Source organism: Coregonus clupeaformis, chromosome 37 (assembly GCF_020615455.1).
Source record: "Coregonus clupeaformis isolate EN_2021a chromosome 37, ASM2061545v1, whole genome shotgun sequence".
NCBI classification, from domain to species: domain Eukaryota; kingdom Metazoa; phylum Chordata; class Actinopteri; order Salmoniformes; family Salmonidae; genus Coregonus; species Coregonus clupeaformis.
Window position 1 is genome coordinate 23,521,411 of NC_059228.1, and position 20,567 is coordinate 23,541,977.

The window sequence follows — 20,567 nt, forward strand, 5'->3', positions numbered from 1 at the left end:
CTTGGCTCCATTGACGGGAAACATGTAGTAATCCAGGCTCCACCATGCTCGGGTTCGAAATTCTACAACTACAAGGGAACATATTCAGTTGTACTCTTGGCTGTTGTAGATGCCATCTACTGTTTCCGTGTCGTCGATGTTGTTGCTTACGGCAAGGGAAGTGATGGCGGGACCCTCCGGGACTCTGCCTTCGGCCAGGCACTTCAGGATGGCACCCTGGAGATTCCACCACCTGCATCACTCCCTGGGGCTGAAGACCTGGGACCCATTCCCCACGTCTTCATCGGCGACGAGGCCTTCCCTTTGAGACCCAATCTCATGAGGCCCTACGCTGGACGCCAGCTGCCATTGCCAAAGCCTGTAAGGATCTTCAACAAACGATTGTCCAGGGCAAAGTTAGTTGTTGAATGCGCCTTTGGGATACTTTCAGCCCGGTGGAGAATGTATTGGAGAGTGCTTGGTCTCAGCCCCTCAAATGTCGATGCCTGCGTGAAGGCCACGTGTTCTCCACAACTACCTGCGGAGGGCATTCCAGGAGCTGCTCCGGATAGAGATGGGCACGCCAAGAGGTCACCTACCTGATGTCACCAGGGCAGGTGCCAACAACACCCCCAGACAGGAACTCCAGGTGAGGGAGAAGCTGACCACCTACTTCTCATCGCCAGCAGGTGAAGTTCCATGGCAGCATGCCATAGAGTGAAACGGCTCTTTTAAGAGACCCCTAACACAAAGGTTATTTTAAGAACCATCCAACGTTGTCCATAAAATACAATTTCTTTCGAGATTATTTTATGTCTCATTGTCTCTCTTCATTTGCAAGTTATATTTAAGTGAAATTTGGAAGTAAATACCACACCTTAACCTCTTCCCATTAACATCACTATTATACACATCAGGTGAGCAGGAGCTCTAATTAAGGTTATACGACATACAGTTAGTATGATAACAATGGGAAAAGGTAACCTAGGGTCCATACAAATAGTACAGTTTACCACCATCTTCACTGGTTTGACAAAATGCAGGTGGAAAAAAAACAAATTAGGAAGAGAGGAGGAGAGGTGTGTGTGTGTGTGTGTGTGTGTGTCTGAAAAGACTAAGTGAATGTGTAGCCACAATACAGCTAAACACAAATGTCACCTTTAGTCTTGTAAAAGAACAAGAGCACCTGAATTCTTCAGTGTGTCAGTTTCAATTCAGTCAATTTTCATGCAATCTATGTACAACTAATAATGAATGCTATCCTAAGTATTGAGTAACTATTTACTTTATGAATTCCATTAATTTTATACTTAAAAAAGCCTACTAACTAGGACATTCCCTCGCTCTGACCTTCTCCTCCAATGGGCTTTGAGAAGGAGGCGAGGAGAGAGGATGTGAAGAGTCAAGGAAATACAGTTTAGATTCTCCCATGGAGAGAGAGAGAGAGAGAGTAATACAGACAGTCAGCCCACCCCCTCACCAGTCTGCCTGCCTTCTCCCCTCTATCTGCCTCTGCTCCATCCCTATGGTTAGCCACCACCATTCATCTCAACAGCCTCCTCAGGCAGAGGGAGTTAAAATGGCGGGGCACTGGAAATGTGAGGTGCCTCGAGGAGAAGAGCAGAGTGTCTCTGAAAAAATTAAAATAATATGTAGCCGTAACACAGCTAAGCAAACAAATGGCCCCTGGACGTCATGGACCAGTCGATGGAACATGACTTTTCAAAAAGTTTCAACACCCTGGTTTTCAAGTGGTTTTAAATGAAAAATATATATTCACCTTTAGTCTTGTAAGAGACCAACAAGAGCATCTGTGAATTCTCCGGTGTGTGAGTTTCAATTCTGTCAATTCAGAAATCTATGTAACACTAATAATGAATGCTATCCTAAGACTTTAGAAACAAATTACTTTATGAATTGACTGAATTTAAACGGCTCTGACGTGTGTGAAAGGAAAGGTACAATGAGGGAGGTCAAAACAACAACCAGACAACTCCTCTCCACTTCCTGTCCCTCCTGTGAGCTGGTCGGCTAAATTGACTCCATCTCTGGAAGGGAAGAGAAAAACAACACATACAAGCATTACATAATATAACACCATAGAAGGTGAGATTTATGTTAACTAAATACTACTTGTATCGTGTAGTTAGTGGCATAAATATTGGAACAGTGTGTTAAAGTTGGTAATTCTTGCTGTTTACTCATGAAATTTGTATTTCAGATCAAAAGATGAATATGACAGGCAAATATTTAGACAGCAAGCTGTTGTTTTAGGATATTTTCTAACCCAGAAACAACAGCTATACATTTGCCTCAATATAATCCTTTGATCTGAAAGACCAATTAGCCTACATGAGTATACTGTAAAAATGACCTACTTTACTTCACTGTCGCAATACTTATGACACTACCTGTGTTGTGGATTTTAAAAAAACGTACCATTGAACTCGGCTTCCTGTGAGCATCAGGTTGGGCTGCATCCCTCTCGACGGCTTGGAGGAGTCTCTGCTGAAATTAGTTGAGTGGTTCTGGGGGCTGGTACCTCCGATGACACCTGGTGTGACGTTGTTCCTCTTCATTTCTCTCCCTGTTTCTCTCGTCATTTGTCTCCACGGCTACATCCTGTTCAACAACGTTGTAGAGGGTCTCGCTGCACCGGTGCCGGCGGTGGTCGCACTAGTAGATGACTCTCGCTGCACCGATGGAGTTGGTGGTCGCACTTTTAGATTAAATAGAGGGTCTTGATGGACCGGTGACACCCATACTTGTGGATGACGTAAAGGGTCTAGCTGTAAAATTGCCACTCGTTGCCCTAGGCACAATAAATGGATCCAGAAAAGAAAGAATGTGGCAGAAGCACCAAGGCCGCTGGCCTGAAGCTGCTGACCCAGACCTCTTCTTCTCTTTCTCTGCCCTACTTTCTCTCTGATACCTGTCCCTGAGTCCTCTCCACTTCCTCCTACAGTCTTCTTCTACTTAGACATGAACATGATAAGCCAAACCATTACCTAGCATAACTATAGTTATTAGATAGCTATCATGGACATGTCACCTACTGTACACACAGACACACACACATGGTTATATGATCAAATTATCAGGGGTAGTATCTACCATAATTTCTATTACTATTAATCTGACATACACACTCACACACTTTCAAACATTATTATTTGGCCAAATTATCAGGGGTAGTAACTAGCATAATTTATATTACTATTTCTCTTTCACACAAACACACACACACACACACACACACACACACACCTAATTTACTAGGTTAGCAAGCTAGCTAGCTAGGTTAACTAGCTAGGTTAGCTAGCTAGCTAACTAGCCACATCTAGCACAAGCTCACTACTAAACTGACCTGGCAATCCTACTATCGTGGACAATTGTTATGTGTTTACGTAGCTGTCAGCAGTTGTCTCAAAAAGACACGGTTTTGAGGATACTACGAAAATGATTCTCTCCTCCATGTGTCCAACCTATTGTGACCGTCTGCAACACGTGTGTAAATACCTGCATTCAGTATAGTTGCGTAGCTGCGCAAAATGTTATGCGGCATTGATGCAATGACGCAGTCGGTGTGTTCGAAGCGTAAGTGTGCGGCCGCACACGGGTGCAGTTTAGAGGGAACATTGGCCAGCATACCTGTGGAACACTTTCTACACCTTGTAGAGTCCATGCCCCGACGAATTGAGGCTGTTCTGAGGGCAAAAAGGTGTGCAACTCAATATTAGGAAGGTGTGCCTAATGTTTTGTACACTCAGTGTGTATACAATGCATTCGGAAAGTATTCAGACCCTTTGACTTTTTCCACATTTTGTTACATTACAGCCTTATTCTGAAATAGATTAAATGAAATGTTTTCCTCATCAATCTACACACAATACCCCATAATGACAAAGCGAAAACAGGTTTTTAGAAATGTTGGCAAATATATTAAAAATAAAAAACAGAAATACCTTATTTACATAAGTATTCAGACCCTTTGCTATGAGACTCGAAATTGAGCTCAGATGCATCCTGTTTCCATTGATCATCCTAAATTATATTGATGGATATGATTTGGAAAGGCACACACCTATATAAGGTCCCACAGTTGACAGTGCATCTCAGAGCAAAAACCAAGCCTTTCGAAGGAATTGTCCGTAGAGCTCCGAGACAGGATTGTGTCGAGTCACAGATCTGTGGATGGGTACCAAAACATTTCTGCAGCTTTGAAGGTCCCTAAGAACACAGTGGCCTCCATCATTCTTAAATGGAAGAAGTTTGGAACCTCCAAGACTCTTCCTAGAGCTGGCTGCCAGGCCAAACTGAGCAATCAGGGGAGAAGGGTCTTGCTCAGGGAGGTGACCAAGAACCCAATGGTCACTCTTACAGAGCTCCAGAGTTCCTCTGTGGAGATGGGAGACCCTTCCAGAAGGACAACCATCTCTGCAGCACTCCACCAATCAGGCCTTTATGATAGAGTGGCCAGAGGGAAGCCACTCCTCAATAAAAGGCACATGACAGCCCACTTGGAGTTTGCCAAAAGGCACCTAAAGGACTCTCAGACCATGAGAAACAAGATTCTCTGGTCCAGTCAGGATGCTCTCGATGGTGCAGCTGTATAACTTTTTGAGGATCTGAGGATGCATGCCAAATCTTTTCAGTCTCATGAGGGGGAATAGGCGTTGTTGTGCCCTCTTCACGACTGTCTTGGTGTGTTTGGACCATGATAGTTTGTTGGTGATGTGGACACCAAGGAAATTCAAGCTCTCAACCTGCTCCACTACATCCCCGTTGATGAGAATGGGGGCGTGCTCGGCCCTCCTTTTCCTGTGGTCCACGATCATCTCCTTTGTCTTGATCGCGTTGAGGGAGAGGTTGTTGTCTCTGACCTCCTCCCTATAGGATGTCTCATCATTGTTGGTGATCAGGGCTACCACTGTTGTGTCATCGGCAAACTTAATGATGGTGTTGGAGTCGTGCTTGGCCACGCAGTCATTGTGAACAGGGAGTACAGGAGGCGACTAAGCACGCACCCCTGAGGGGTCCCCGTGTTGAGGATCAGCGTGGCAGATGTGTTGTTGCCTACCCTTACCACCTGGGGGCGGCCCATCAGGAAGTCCAGGATCCAGTTGCAGAGGGAGGTGTTTAGTCACAGGGTCCTTAGCTTAGTGATGAGCTTTGAGGGCACTATGGTGTTGAATGCTGAGCTGTAGTCAATGAACAGCATTATGAATACCAGTGGTTAAGAACATGGAAGCCCTCTCATGTGGAGGCATTTCAAAAAAGTTAATGAAGATGGAAGGTATCAGTATATGTGCAATTACTGTTCAAATAAGTATAGCAAAAATGCTACAAAGTTGCAGTTTAATTTGAACAACTGCAAAAATGGCCCAGAAAGCTTTAAAGAGAAGTCACTACAACCCTCTACTTAACCTTCAACTCTCAGCACAGACTACCAAGATGACACAGCATCAACATCTGAGTCAGCAGCAACTACCCATGGTATGGATTGGCACACCAAGCAGAAAGCAGATGAGTGCCTGGCTCAAGCCATCTATGCCACAGGCTCTCCTCTCATGCTTACAACCAATGTTCACTGGAGAAGTTTCTTGAACATTCTAAGTGCATACTTCCCTCCAACCAGGCATGCTTTGTCAACCAACGTGTTGCAGGCAGAACATGTCAGAGTGCAAGAAAAGGTAAATGTCACTACTGACAAGACAGAATGTGTTGCTGTGATCTCTGATAGATGGTCCAATGTATGTGGGGAAGGTATTATCGATTACATTGTCTGCACTCCCCCAGCCAATGTTTTACAAAAGCACTGACACAAAAATCAACAGACACACAAGCAAATTCATTGCAGATGAGCTGATAAAATAGTTTTGTCGTAGTTACAGACAATGTGGCAAAAATGAAAGCAGCTTGGAGACAAGTCAAAGAAGCCTTCCTTCACATCACTCCAATTGGCTGTGCAGCACATGGTCTCAATCTTCTCCTGGGAGACATCATGGGCCTGTAAACCATGCAGACCCTGTACAATAAAGCCAAGAAGGTAGTGAAATATGTCAAAGGGAAACGGGTGGCCTCAGCAATGTTCAGAGAAAAACTGTGTGAAAAGCAGAAAAACACCTCTCTCAAACTGCCCTGCAAAACCAGATGGGGCTCATCTGTAATACTGTATACAAGCCTTCTAGAAGGCAAAGTGTCCCTGCAAGAGATGACCATCTCAAGAGTCCATACAAAATTATTCTACCATCAAGAAGACAATCCTTGATGATGTGTTTTGGGAGCACGTTGGTATCTACCTGACCTTACTCACCCCAACTGCATCTGCCATTAACCAGGTGAAGAGAGATGGGGCAGTCTTGTCAGATGTTTAATGGCTCTTCACAGATCTGCGTGAGCAGATTGGTGCTTCACTGACAACGTCTTTGCTGGACGAAGCAGAAGAGGATGCAGTTTTGGAAATGATTGACAAAAGGCAAGACTTCTGCACCAAGCCCATCCATGCAGCTTTTTGCTGGATCCAAAATGTGCCAGAATGCCTCAACCTGTCTGCGGAGCAGATAATGTCAGCATACGACATGACTTCAGCCATGGCACACCACCTTTAGCTGGATGAGGGAAAGGTTCTGGTGAGTTTTGCCAATTTCAGGATGTAGGATGGCCTGTGGATAGATGATAGGATTTGGACTTCCGCTGAACACATCTCTGCGTCAACCTGGTAGAAGAGACTCTGCAGCTTTGAAGCCTTGTCCTCCATTGCCTCAGTCATACTGCAGATGCTACCTACATCCGCTGCATCAGAGCGCAATTGGTCACTCTTTGGAATTACGCACACAAAGGTAATTTTCGTTTTTATAATGAATTGATGATGTGCTGGTTTTATTGTCTCTGTGTATTTGTGTATTTATTGGTGTTATATGTATTGTATGCATCTTTTCTTAAGGTGTGCAGTAGTCTGACCAACGAAAGGGTCCAGCAATTGGTGGCATTTCGTTCCAATGTGAAACTGTTTGCGCTATTAACAGATGTCACAACACAAATTGAATGTGACTCAGAAGAAAATAAGGATGCCGGAGACCAATCGCCCGAATACTAATGTCTGGAAAGGACAATGCAATAAAAAAAAGTAAATCCCTGAATATATTTTATTTAATTTAAGATTATTTTCAACAACAACAAAAAAAACACCATTTCCATATATCAGAAATACCTGTATACTGTATTTCTAAAAGCAATTATTATTTTGCTATGTGATTATATATTTGTTGTAAATGTTTTGGGGCTGCACTGGTGGCAGTAGATACAAAAAATTAACATTGTTTTATGATTAATGTTTTTTTAATTAATTATGTTCTATATGATCGATCCACTCGTGGACAAGATGGACACAGATGTAAAGAATGTGAACAAAATATGAATAAATAAATTTTTAAATGATTAAAGTATAAATTACCAAAGTTACAATAGATTGCCATAAAGTCCATGTTAATTACCAAAGTTACTGAATGTTCCGGTAGCTTTGGTAAACTACCGGTAGCTTTGCAACCCTAGTCCCACCCTTGTTCCTAGAGGCCCCATTCTCCCATCACGGCTCTGTATGAGTGGGCTTCTCCAACTGGGCTCACTGGCTCACCTCTGCTCTGACTCAGTGGCCGGTCGCTAAACAATCTGGCTTTGTGTCTCCACCTATGGGTAGAGGAACCCTGGGTTGAGAGAGAGGGAGTGAGTGGGGACTCAGAGCCTTGCTTTCTCCTTCATACACGGCTAGAGCCATAGAGTAACGTCACAGTCAGGGCTTTGTTTTGGGCGCTCAGATTCCAAAATGTGTAGCAATACTTAGCTCATTGGAATGAAACACTGCCAATTTAAAATGTGTATAGAATTGGATGTGTTTTGTCTGTGCCATGACAATCACAGTATTGTAAAGGTGTTAGTCTTGGCTGTCGTGTAATTTTTTTTACACGACAGCCAAGTATTCAATGTTTCTATTGTTGAGAGTTAGCATAACGGATTGTATATTCCTCACACTTTTCCTCTGAATTTCTGTCCGTGGGTGGGATTAGATTGCATGCTTAACAATTAATAGCATTGCCACGCTGTGTGGGCTAGAATAAAGTGGTTTGTCACAGTGCAGACAAAGAAACAGAATAGCACACACAGAAACACACACACACACACACACACACACACACACGTGTGAACACTCTACACCACTTCTCTCTCTCTCTTTTTGTCTCGCTCTACCACCCTCCCTTCTCTCTCACCCACAAAGTCTAGCATAGTACAATCTCTCTCTCTCTCTCGCTACAGTACAGTTCACTCAAGCAGACAGACTCCCACTCCTGCTGTACACAGGAAGTCGCTTTATTAGTTTGTTCATCCCTTAGACTTTTCCTCTGTCAGGCCCAAACAATGAACAGGAGAAAAATCCCTATGACTAACAAGCAAACAGAGTGGAGTCCAGTGGAGTCCAAGTCATGACTTTATTCATTTAATTACACTTTTTAAAGCTATTTTGAATGTACTATTTCTGGGGGTGTCACCATCGTGAGGAAGCAATAGAGCTTTCCATAGCCCCTTTAAAAGCAGCAACCATGGTATTAACTGGGATCTGACCTTTCTTCTTGTCTTGTCTTTCTTCAGGTGGTATGCGTTTATGTAGGTCACTGAACTCGAGCCTACTTTACTCTGTGACATGACCTGAAACCCTGAAGTCCCCTGAAACCCAGCTACCGGACCTTAGCTACAGGAATAGTGTGTCCTGATCACATCTACTACTCCCCCACCAGACTCTGTACCTCTGAGACGATGTGAATGTGGACTGGGGTTGTGGGTATAGAAGCCCAAGGGCCAGTCAGGAAGAGAATCAGACCTTCTGGCTGCTATGGACTATTGGATTAACTCCTACTGAATCCGGTCAGCTCTGCTTTTAAACTGTGAGTAACCCCTGAGTCGATTTCATTTCAACTCAGGCAAATTAGGGCATCAATCTAAATTCATTATTTTAATGTAAAGGGCCCCTTGTTTTCAATTAGGATTTCAATTCAATTCCTGAATTGACTATGTTGACCCTGACCATGCTACCGACACGGTGATTAGTGGTGTATAGGAGATTACAAAAACAAGATTATGGCACAGCTTCAATATGAATGCATATTATGCTGTGATGACTTGTATGTATGGATAAGTTTAGCGCACGTTGGCTGAAAACAAAGCCCATAAGAGGCTCAATACAGTATCATGCTTTTGAACAGACATATATTCAACCTTCCTTCATACCACAACAACAGAAACATAGCCATTCTTATGACAACAGATTTCATAGAGTTATGAAGCATAGAGTGGTGATCCAGATATTTGTCTGTAGCATGGCCTGCTACTTGCCAGTGAAGCCACCCTTCACTCTAGTACTGTTGCTGTTTGTCTAATTCGGAAGTTTCCCATTATAGCTGCTAATACATAGCCTCTCATCTCATCTCTCCTCTCATCCTCCTCTTTTTACTCGCTCCACTGACATGTATTTGTTCTCCAGTTCTAGTGTCTGCTCTAGCCAGACAGCCATGCTGCTGTGGTTGCTCTCCACTGTCTTTGTTCTCTCTCTCCTTGTAAAAAACAAACATTTTGTGTGTCATCCATCTTTAATCCCTGAAGCAAAGATGCTGCTTTTAGGTTTTTATTGATTCATGGAGAAACCTGAACTTCAATGGATGTGGGTTGGGTTGTCACGTAAAGAGGAATGTTTTCTCTTTGTTTTCTAAGACAAAGGGTACACTAGTCTAGCCTGTCTGATGGAATCTCTTTGAAAATGGAGATAAGGACTGATTTCAGGGCAGTAAATGGATTACTATATTTTGAATGCCTTTTTTATGCTTGGATCAAATGTTGCAATCCCTGTATACTTGTATCACATGTATCCATTCGTAAGGAACATACACAAAACATATTTCTATGCTTCTGTGTACAGTATCCATTGTCCTCTGACATTGGAACCCATAAGATATGTTTTAATAATTGATAAATCATTAATTTTTAAATCTAAGGTTCACCCATCACTATGTGCTCTTCAGCTGGGTTCATTTGGGTTCATGTCAGGCCGTATACCGTAATGTTTCTATAGCCACTTCATGTCAGGGTGGATATTGTGGTCACGGTCATGTGCAATTTGGAATTCAATGCATCCTCTTCAGTTATGCATGCAATCCCGTGTGTGTGTGCAGACGTGCTTTAGCTTTTCAGGGCTTCCTGGAGTAAAGTAATGATGAAAAATAGGATTTTCCACTCAGGGTTATGGCTGGGATTAATACTTACCCACCTATAACTGTCAGTATTTCTGAAGGTCAAACTAGATCAGAGTAGATTCATCACATTTAAATGGTTACTTTCACATCATTTGAAGCACATACTGTACATATGGCCATAGTACAAATTTAGATAAACAATTGTTGCACAGCTTAGTGGTGAATCAAGTGAATGAAGCCGGTCATTGGCCGTCCAGAACGAATTAGATGAAATGTGACTAAAATATGAATACATGTTCTGGGTGATTCCATGCCAGGAATGCCCGGAAATATTTTTGCGTATCTCAGATTCTTCTGGAAATTATCACTTAGAAAGTTGAGAGGAAGGATGTTTGATATGCTTTTACATTTGTATTACATGATGAAAGTGGAAATCGTAGGCCCTTTTTAAACCTATACGCATGCCTCCTGTAAGACCCTATGATCTATGATACAGACAACATCGTTGTGTCGCTATAATACTTATAGTGTTCTCTGAAATATGGAGTATGTCTGGTTTCTGAAATACAATTTTTCACATTAATTTATTCTACGTAAACAAATAATAATATTAATATCTCAAAAGTACCTTTTTAGATTTTGTTCATTTATAGACATTGTTTTAAACAGTATAATCTACAAGTACATCACATTTCCAGCGTGGGTGCACTGCTAATTTTGCAGTTATAATACATTTTATGAGCACCACCAACACAGTGAATGGAAAAATTGAGAAAAAAAGGTTACTTAATCCCTCTGCTGGTGATTTGCTGAATGTGATAGATTAATGAACTATAATGTACATTTCTATGTAGAAAATGTAGAAAAATAAGCTAAATGTAAAAAATATATATTTTAAGGAATAAGGCACAGGTAAATGGCGATGTTCGCTTCAGGCCAGTCAATCCATTTACCTTACTGTATTCATTATACAGCACTGACTTGCATGCCTTATTGCTTTTATAACACTGTTACCAACATATTAAAATAACAATGATCTACATATTTTCAGGAGAACCGTTATTTGGATAAGTTAATGCATACATGACTGTGCCCATAAAATGTAGATAGTGGGTATGGGCTAGAAGTAGAGGCCTAGGCGTTGTTGTTCACTAGTTTACTCCAAGTGGGGAAAGGATGGCGGGGTTGGAAAGTAATAAAGGGGATTATACAGTGAGGGAAAAAAGTATTTGATCCCCTGCTGATTTTGTACGTTTGCCCACTGACAAAGAAATGATCAGTCTATAATTTTAATGGTAGGTTTATTTGAACAGTGAGAGACAGAATAACAACAAAATCCAGAAAAACGCATGTCAAAAATGTTATAAATTGATTTGCATTTTAATGAGGGAAATAAGTATTTGACCCCCTCTCAATCATAAAGATTTCTGGCTCCCAGGTGTCTTTTATACAGGTAACGAGCTGAGATTAGGAGCACACTCCTAATCTCAGTTTGTTACCTGTATAAAATCACCTGTCTAAAAGCAATCAATCAATCAGATTCCAAACTCTCCACCATGGCCAAGACCAAAGAGCTCTCCAAGGATGTCAGGGACAAGATTGTAGACCTACACAAGGCTGGAATGGGCTACAAGACCATCGCCAAGCAGCTTGGTGAGAAGGTGACAACAGTTGGTACGATTATTCGCAAATAGAAGAAACACAAAAGACCTGTCAATCTCCCTCGGCCTGGGGCTCCATGCAAGATCTCACCTCGTGGAGTTGCAATGATCATGAGAACGGTGAGGAATCAGCCCAGAACTACACGGGAGGATCTTGTCAATGATCTCAAGGCAGCTGGGACCATAGTCACCAAGAAAACAATTGGTAACACACTACGCCGTGAAGGACTGAAATCCTGCAGCGCCCGCAAGGTTCCCCTGCTCAAGAAAGCACATATACAGGGCCGTCTGAAGTTTGCCAATGAACATCTGAATGATTCAGAGGAGAAATGGGTGAAAGTGTTGTCGTCAGATGAGACCAAAATCGAGCTCTTTGACATCAACTCAACTCGCCGTGTTTGGAGGAGGAGGAATGCTGCCTATGACCCCAAGAACACCATCCCCACCGTCAAACATGGAGGTGGAAACATTATGCTTTGGGGGTGTTTTTCTGCTAAGGGGACAGGACAACTTCACCGCATCAAAGGGACGATGGACGGGGCCATGTACCATCAAATCTTGGATGAGAACCTCCTTCCCTCAGCCAGGGCATTGAAAATGGGTCATGGATGGGTATTCCAGCATGACAATGACCCAAAACACACGGCCAAGGCAACAAAGGAGTGGCTCAAGAAGAAGCACATTAAGGTCCTGGAGTGGCCTAGCCAGTCTCCAGACCTTAATCCCATAGAAAATATGTGGAGGGAGCTGAAGGTTTGAGTTGTCAAAAGTCAGCCTCGAAACCTTAATGACTTGGAGAAGATCTGCAAAGAGGAGTGGGACAAAATCCCTCCTGAGATGTGTGCAAACCTGGTGGCCAACTACAAGAAACGTCTGACCTCTGTGATTGCCAACAAGGGTTTTGCCACCAAGTACTAAGTCCTGTTTTGCTGAGGGGTCAAATACTTATTTCCCTCATTAAAATGCAAATCAATTTATAACATTTTTGACATGCGTTTTCTGGATTTTTTTTGTTGTTATTTTTTCTCTCACTGTTCAAATAAACATACCATTAAAATTATAGACTGTTCATGTCTTTGTCAGTGGGCAAACGTACAAAATCAGCAGGGGATCAAATACTTTTTTCCCTCACTGTATATATATATGTGTATGTATGTATGTATGTATGTATGTATGTATGTATGTATGTATGTATGTATGTATGTATGTATGTATGTATGTATGTATGTATGTATGTATGTATGTGTATGTACAGTGAGGGAAAAAATACTTAGTACTTGGTGGCAAAACCCTTGTTGGCAATCACAGAGGTCAGACGTTTCTTGTAGTTGGCCACCAGGTCTGCACACATCTCAGGAGGGATTTTGTTCCACTCCTCTTTGCAGATCTTCTCCAAGTCATTAAGGTTTCGAGGCTGACGTTTATGCAACTCGAACCTTCAGCTCCCTCCACAGATTTGCTATGTGATTAAGGTCTGGAGACAGGCTAGGCCACTCCAAGACCTTAATGTGCTTCTTCTTGAGCCACTCCTTTGTTGCCTTGGCCATGTGTTTTGGGTCATTGTCATGCTGGAATACCCATCCACGACCCATTTTCAATGCCCTGGCTGAGGGAAGGAGCTTCTCACCCAAGATTTGACAGTACATGGCCCCGTCTATCGTCCCTTTGATGCGGTGAAGTTGTCCTGTCCCCTTAGCAGAAAAACACCCCCAAAGCATAATGTTTCCACCTCCACGTTTGACGGTGGGGATGGTGTTCTTGGGGTCATAGGCAGCATTCCTCCTCCTCAAAACACGGCGAGTTGAGTTGATGCCAAAGAGCTCGATTTTGGTCTCAACTGACCACAATACTTTCACCCAGTTCTCCTCTGAATCATTTAGATGTTCATTGGCAAACTTCAGACGGCCCTGTATATGTGCTTTCTTGAGCAGGGGAACCTTGCGGGCGCTGCAGGATTTCAGTCCTTCACGGCGTAGTGTGTTACCAATTGTTTTCTTGGTGACTATGGTCCCAGCTGCCTTGAGATCATTGACAAGATCCTCCCGTGTAGTTCTGGGCTGATTCCTCACCGTTCTCATGATCATTGCAACTCCACGAGGTGAGATCTTGCATGGAGCCCCAGGCCGAGGGAGATTGACAGGTCTTTTGTGTTTCTTCTATTTGCGAAAAATCGCACCAACTGTTGTCATCTTCTCACCAAGCTGCTTGGTGATGGTCTTGTAGCCCATTCCAGCCTTGTGTAGGTCTACAATCTTGTCCCTGACATCCTTGGAGAGGTCTTTGGTCTTGGCCATGGTGGAAAGTTTGGAATCTGATTGATTGATTGCTTCTGTGGACAGGTGTCTTTTATACAGGTAACAAGCTGAGATTAGGAGCACTCCCTTTAAGAGTGTGCTCCTAATCTCAGCTCGTTACCTGTATAAAAGACACCTGGGAGCCAGAAATCTTTCTGATTGAGAGGGGGTCAAATACTTATTTCCCTCATTAAAATGCAAATCAATTTATAAAATGTTTGACATGCGTTTTTCGGGATTTTTTTGTTTTTATTCTGTCTCTCACTGTTCAAATAAACCTACCATTAAAATTATAGACTGATCATTTCTTTGTCAGTGGGCAAACGTACAAAATCAGCAGGGGATCAAATACTTTTTTCCCTCACTGTATGTGTGTATGTGTATGTGTTATTATATATATATATATAAACATGGGGGATTGGAAGTGATGCAGACAATTACATTGATGGAAGTTACAATCTATCTGCAATATTAAGCTGATCTACCCCCAAAAAATAAATAAATAAATAAAAATAAAAAGTTAATACATATAATTTCATTCTTCCACCCGAAGTTGCCAGGACAAAAATCTGGTTGTTAGTTATTTTGGTAATGTTGCTATGCAAATCAAATCAAATGTCAACAAAAATACAAAAACAGAAAGGTAATAAATCAAGAATGGCAGGACGGATCCAATGAACAACCCAAGTCACACTGTAGCAGTATCAAAATGCAATCTATACATATGTACACCGGGGGAATTTACACAACCTAAACTAAGAATGATATGTACAGCAGTAGATATATTAGAGTGAGCTATGTCAAGAATTCAGTATGCAAATAAATATGTGGTGCAAAAACAGTGTACATAAAATACAATGCACTGTAGTAGAAATATTAGAATAAGCTATTTTCCTCAGATTTCCTCAGAATAAGTGTTTTCCTCAGATATCCTTTATTAAAGTCCCCAGCTACAATAAATGCGGCCTGAGGATATGTGGTTTCCAGTTTGCACATAGTCCAGTTCCTTGAGAGCCGTTACGTGTCTGCTTGGGAGGGAATGCAGGCTGACTATGCAGGCTGATTAACGTTCTTGTCACTTACAAGCTAGCCAATTTCAGCTAACACAGTCATATCAAACATTGCACCTGGAATGACAGTAAACTAGCTGCATTTACTTGCACATATCCATAATAATGACATTGATGCATGATTTCGCCTGGCTCAGAAAAAGTTAATAATGTCTCGTCTAGACAACGTTCACTCTCTATGGTACAAGGGAGATTGCAATAGTGAAACGTTTTTTCCAAGGTCAGACAGGCAGACAGCAAGGCTTATATTAACCCCCACTGTAGCCTAGAAGCAAAGGGAATTAAAGATGCACTTTGCAGAAATCGCTCCGCCATTTCCTGGTTGCTAAAATTGGAAAAATGTGCCTTTCAGTTTATGTGACAAAACAAGCAGGTATAGTGTAGATAATCATTGTACCATGTAAACCGCTGTGAAATATATATATCCATAACCCAAAATATTGTATTTTCAGCTGTTTGAAGCTGATGTACAAAACCGAAAGTAAAAGACACAAAAAACGGAACTTAAGAACGGGAGGTATAGAAATAGCGCACATCTATCTATAACTCACATTTCTATGTGAATTTGGTCGTCATCCAAAAAGTTACATATTGCAGTTTTAATGTGCAAGTTGAGATACATTCAAGAGATGATTCCAAAAGCAACATGAGCTAGATTATATTCTTATGGAGGTGCAGTGATAATTCAGATGTGTCACGATCGTCATAATGATTGGACCAAGGCGCAGCGTGATATGCGTACATCTTTTTAATAGTGTGCTGGCAACACGATACAAAATACAAAACAACCAAACGAAACGTGAAGTCCTCGGTTAACAACACAAACCAACACGGAACAAGATCCCACAAAACACAAGTGCACAACAGGCTGCCTAAGTATGGTTCCCAATCAGAGACAACAAGCAACAGCTGATTCACGTTGCCTCTGATTGAGAACCACCCCGGCCAACATAGAAAACACATGAACTAGAAACTGAACATAGAACACAAAACATAGACCCTACACACCCTGGCTCAACATATAAGAGTCCCCAGAGCCAGGGCGTGACAAGATGGAAATGTTGGCAGGCATAGGTGTGCCTGTGTCGCAAATACAGCAGGGCTTGGAACGCTGCTCGTCCAATTTTTTTAGAAATTAATATGAAAAATATTCCATACTCCATATTTTAGAGCACACTATAAGGAGTAAAACCAAGATGTTGTCTGTGTGGTTCACAGATCATAGGGTCTTACAAGAGGCCATTTACCTCTGACTGTATTCATTATATAGCACTAACTCTTGTGCCTTATTCCTTAATATATACAGTACCAGTCAAAAGTTTGGACACACCTACTCAGTCAAGGGTTTTTCTTTATTTTTACTATTTTCTACATTGTAGAATAATACTGAAGACATCAAAACTATGAAATAACACATATGGATTATATTTTATATTTGAGATTCTTCAAATAGCCACCCTTTGCCTTGATGACAGCTTTACACACTCTTGGCGTTCTCTCAACCAGCTTCACCTGGAATGCTTTTCCAACAGTCTTGAAGGAGATCCCACAAATGCTCAGCACTTGTTGGCTGCTTTTCCTTCACTCTGCCGTCCGACTCATCCCAAACCATCTCAATTGGGTTGAGGTCATGGGATTTTTTCATACATGTGGAAAAGTATGAAAAATGTATGCACTCACTAACTGTAAGTCGCTCTGGATAAGAGCATCTGCTAAATGACTAAAATGTAAAAAAAGTATGCAGCATTCAATCACTCTCCGTCTTGGTAAAATAGCCCTTACAGCCTGGAGGTGTGTTGGATCATTGTCCTGTTGAAAAACAAATGATAGTCCCACTAAGACCAAACCAGATGGGATGGCGTATCGCTGCAGTATGCTGTGGTAGCCATGCTGGTTAAGTGTGCCTTGAATTCTAAATAAATCACAGACAGCGTCACCAGCAAAGCAACCCCACACCATAACACCTCCTCCTCCATGCTTTACGGTGGGAACTACACATGCGGAGATCATCCGTTCACCCACACCATGTCTCGCAAAGACACAGCGGTTGGAACCAAAAATCAAAAATTTGGACTCCAGACCAAAGGACAAATTTCCACCGGTCTAATGTCCATAGCGCATGTTTCTTGGCCCAAGCAGGTCTCTTCTTATTATTGGTGTCCTTTAGTAGTGGTTTCTTTGCAGCAATTCGACCATGAAGGACTGATTCACACAGTCCCCTCTGACAGTTGATGTTGAGATGTGTCTGTGACTTGAACTCTGAAGCATTTATTTGGGCTGCAATTTCTGAGGCTGGTAACTTTAATGAACTTATCCTCTGCAGCAGAGGTAACTCTGGGTCTTCCATTCCTGTGGTGATCCTCATGAGAGCCAGTTTCATCATAGCGCTTGATGGTTTTTGGACTGCACTTGAAGAAACTTTCAAAGTTCTTGGGATTTTCCATATTGACTGACCTTCATGTCTTAAAGTAATGATGGACTGTCATTTCTCTTTGCTTATTTGAGCTGTTCTTGCCATAATATGGACTTGGTCTTTTACCAAATAGGGCTATCGTCTGTGTCACAACACAACTGATTGGCTCAAATGCATTAAGAAGGAAAGAAATTCCACAAATTAACTTTTAAAAAGGCACACTTTTTTAATTGAAATGCATTCCAGATGACTACCTCATGAAGCTGGTTGAGAGAATGCCAAAAGTGTGCAAAGCTGTCATTACATTTTAGCTGTCATCAAGGCAAAGGGTGTTTATTTGAAGAATCTCAAATATAAAATATATTTTGATTTGTTTAACACTTTTTTGGTTACTACATGATTCCATATGTGTTATTTCATAGTTTTGATGTGTTCACTATTATTCTACAATGTAAGAAATTGTAAAAATAAAGACAAACCCTTGAATGAGTAGGTTTGTCCAAACTTTTGACTGGTAGTGTATATTTTTTTCTACATTTTCTACATAGAAATTGACATTATAGGTCATTAGCCAATCACATTCAGCGAAGGTACCCTTTGAATCCATTTTCCCATTCACTGTCTTGGTGGTGCTCATAACATTTATCATAACTGCAAAATTTGCATTGCACCCACTCTGGAAATGTTATGTACTTGTAGAGTATATTGTTTAAAACAATGTCTATAAAATGTTTAATGTTGAATAAATGAATGTTAACATTTTTATTTCAGAATCCAGACATACTCCACATTTTTCAGCCCACTATATGGAGTATAATGACACAATGATGTTGACTGTATCAAGTACGGTTCACAGATCATAGGGTCTTACAGAGGCATGTGTATAGGTCTAAAAATGGCCGCTTTCATCATGATGTTCTCGGAATTGGTTTGTGATACAAATGTAAAAAGTATATCAAACAAATCCTTCCTCCCAATGAAGTTTCTATGTGATAATTGCCATAACAATCTGAGATAACCCCCCAAAAATTGGGCCTTCCTGGTGTGGAATCACCCTTCTTGTTCATTGGCTCTAATGCACATGAAGGAAAAACCTCTCAAATCTGAAAGGTCCTGTACAGTATGTATCCAGTTGGAATGGATTTTATAACTGCACATCTCTGCTTGAATTAATAATAAAAATACATTTAAAGGCTACAAGTCTTCTGTAGGCAAAGATACATTTGTATGAGCATGCTATTTTTAATGGCAAGCAATTTTCTCAGGGTCTGTCATGCTCACTTATGTTTGTGTGTGAGAGTTGAGGTGAGACCGAGCTGTTCCTTTTTGGGTTACAGCTGTCATCAGTTTCTCCACATCCTGCATCTTTCTTATGAATACCATTCATTTATTTAGTTACTTTATGATATTGAGTTTTGCAACTTTCGCTTTTTGGTTTTGTTGTAGATATACTGTATATCTATTAATATTTAATTAATTATATTATGTATTAATAACAATACCTTCATGGAGAAATCCTTGTTAGATACATGCATTTTGCATTATGGTAATAACATATCTTGCAATGCTTGAGAATTGCTACTGCAGCACGCTAAATACCATTGAGGCAGTCTCATTGAATTCACTTTGGGAGGTTTTATAATCAGCAAGAATAATTACATTGTAGTTCTGGGTCCAACTCTTAACATGCTTTTGATAGCACTGAGAAGGATAGCCTCCAACACTCTACTGAGCAAATTGGATGTAGTATATCACAGTGCCATCCGTTTTGTCACCAAAGCCCCATATACTACCTACCATTGTGACCTGTATGCTCTCGTTGGCTGGCCCTCACTACATATTCGTCGCCAAACCCACTGGCTCCAGGTCATCTATAAATCACTGCTAGGCAAATCCCCGCCTTATCTTAGCTCATTGGTCACCATAGCAACAACCACCCGTAGTCTGCGCTCCAGCAGGTATATCTCACTGGTCATCCCCAAAGCCAACACCTCCTTTGGCTGCCATTCCTTCCAGTTCTCTGCTGCTAATGACTGGAACGAACTGCAAAAATCTCTGAAGCTGGAGACTCTTATCTCCCTCACTAACTTTAAGCATTAGTTGTCAGAGCAGCTTACCGATCACTGCACCTGCACACAGCCCATCTGAAATTAGCCCACCCAACTACCTCATCCCCATATTGTTATTTATTTTGCTAATTTGCACCCCAGTATCTCTATTTGCACATCTTCTGCTGCACATCTATCACTCCAGTGTTAATACTAAATTGTAATTATTTTGCACTATGGCCTATTTATTGCCTTACCTCCATAACTTACTACATTTGCACACACTGTATATACATCTTCTATTGTGTTATTGACTGTATGTTTTGTTTTATCCCATGTGTAACTCTGTGTTGTTATTGTTTTTATCGCACTGCTTTGCTTTATCTTGGCCAGGTCGCAGTTGTAAATGAGAACTTGTTCTCAACTGGCTTACCTGGTTAAATAAAGGTTAAATAAAAATAAAATAAAAAGGACTGCTGAGTTGAATGATTTAAATGAAGTAGCTCAGACACATGCTTTGCCCTCCTTTCCCAGTCATCCAGACATAGCCCAAACCTGTTTCATAACAGAATTCAATCAAACATGCACTCTTGCAAATGTTGTGTTTAGCCCAGTATGGTGGAATGCCAACACTGTGACTGAATGTGTTTTTGCCCAGTGGAGTTCTGCAGGGAGCAGGTGTTGACACTGTCAGCTTGTTAACACTGAGGAGAGATTGGGCACCTTCAACACAGTGTGGCACATATGCAGTACATGCCCCTTGGCTTTGAGCTTTGAACATATGTGTGTGGGATGTGTGTGTGAGAGCGAGAGAGGCATATGTGTTTCCAAAAAGTCATGAATTAGGTCTTTCAGGATGAC

The 20,567-nt window shown here is 41.5% G+C and overlaps 1 protein-coding gene across 2 annotated transcripts in view; it reads left to right on the forward strand.

Annotated features, from left to right (window-relative positions):
• The window catches only part of LOC121553452 (receptor-type tyrosine-protein phosphatase epsilon), a 55,852-nt gene that overhangs the window by 21,945 nt on the left and 13,340 nt on the right, over positions 1–20,567 (forward strand). The window contains exon 2 of one of the 2 annotated variants that reach the window (XM_041866565.2): positions 8,626–8,918. The exons of the other annotated variant lie outside the window; for it this stretch is intronic. The gene's annotated coding sequence lies outside the window, so the exon portion shown is untranslated. The remainder of the gene's footprint in view (positions 1–8,625; positions 8,919–20,567) is intronic. 2 annotated transcript variants of the gene reach the window in all.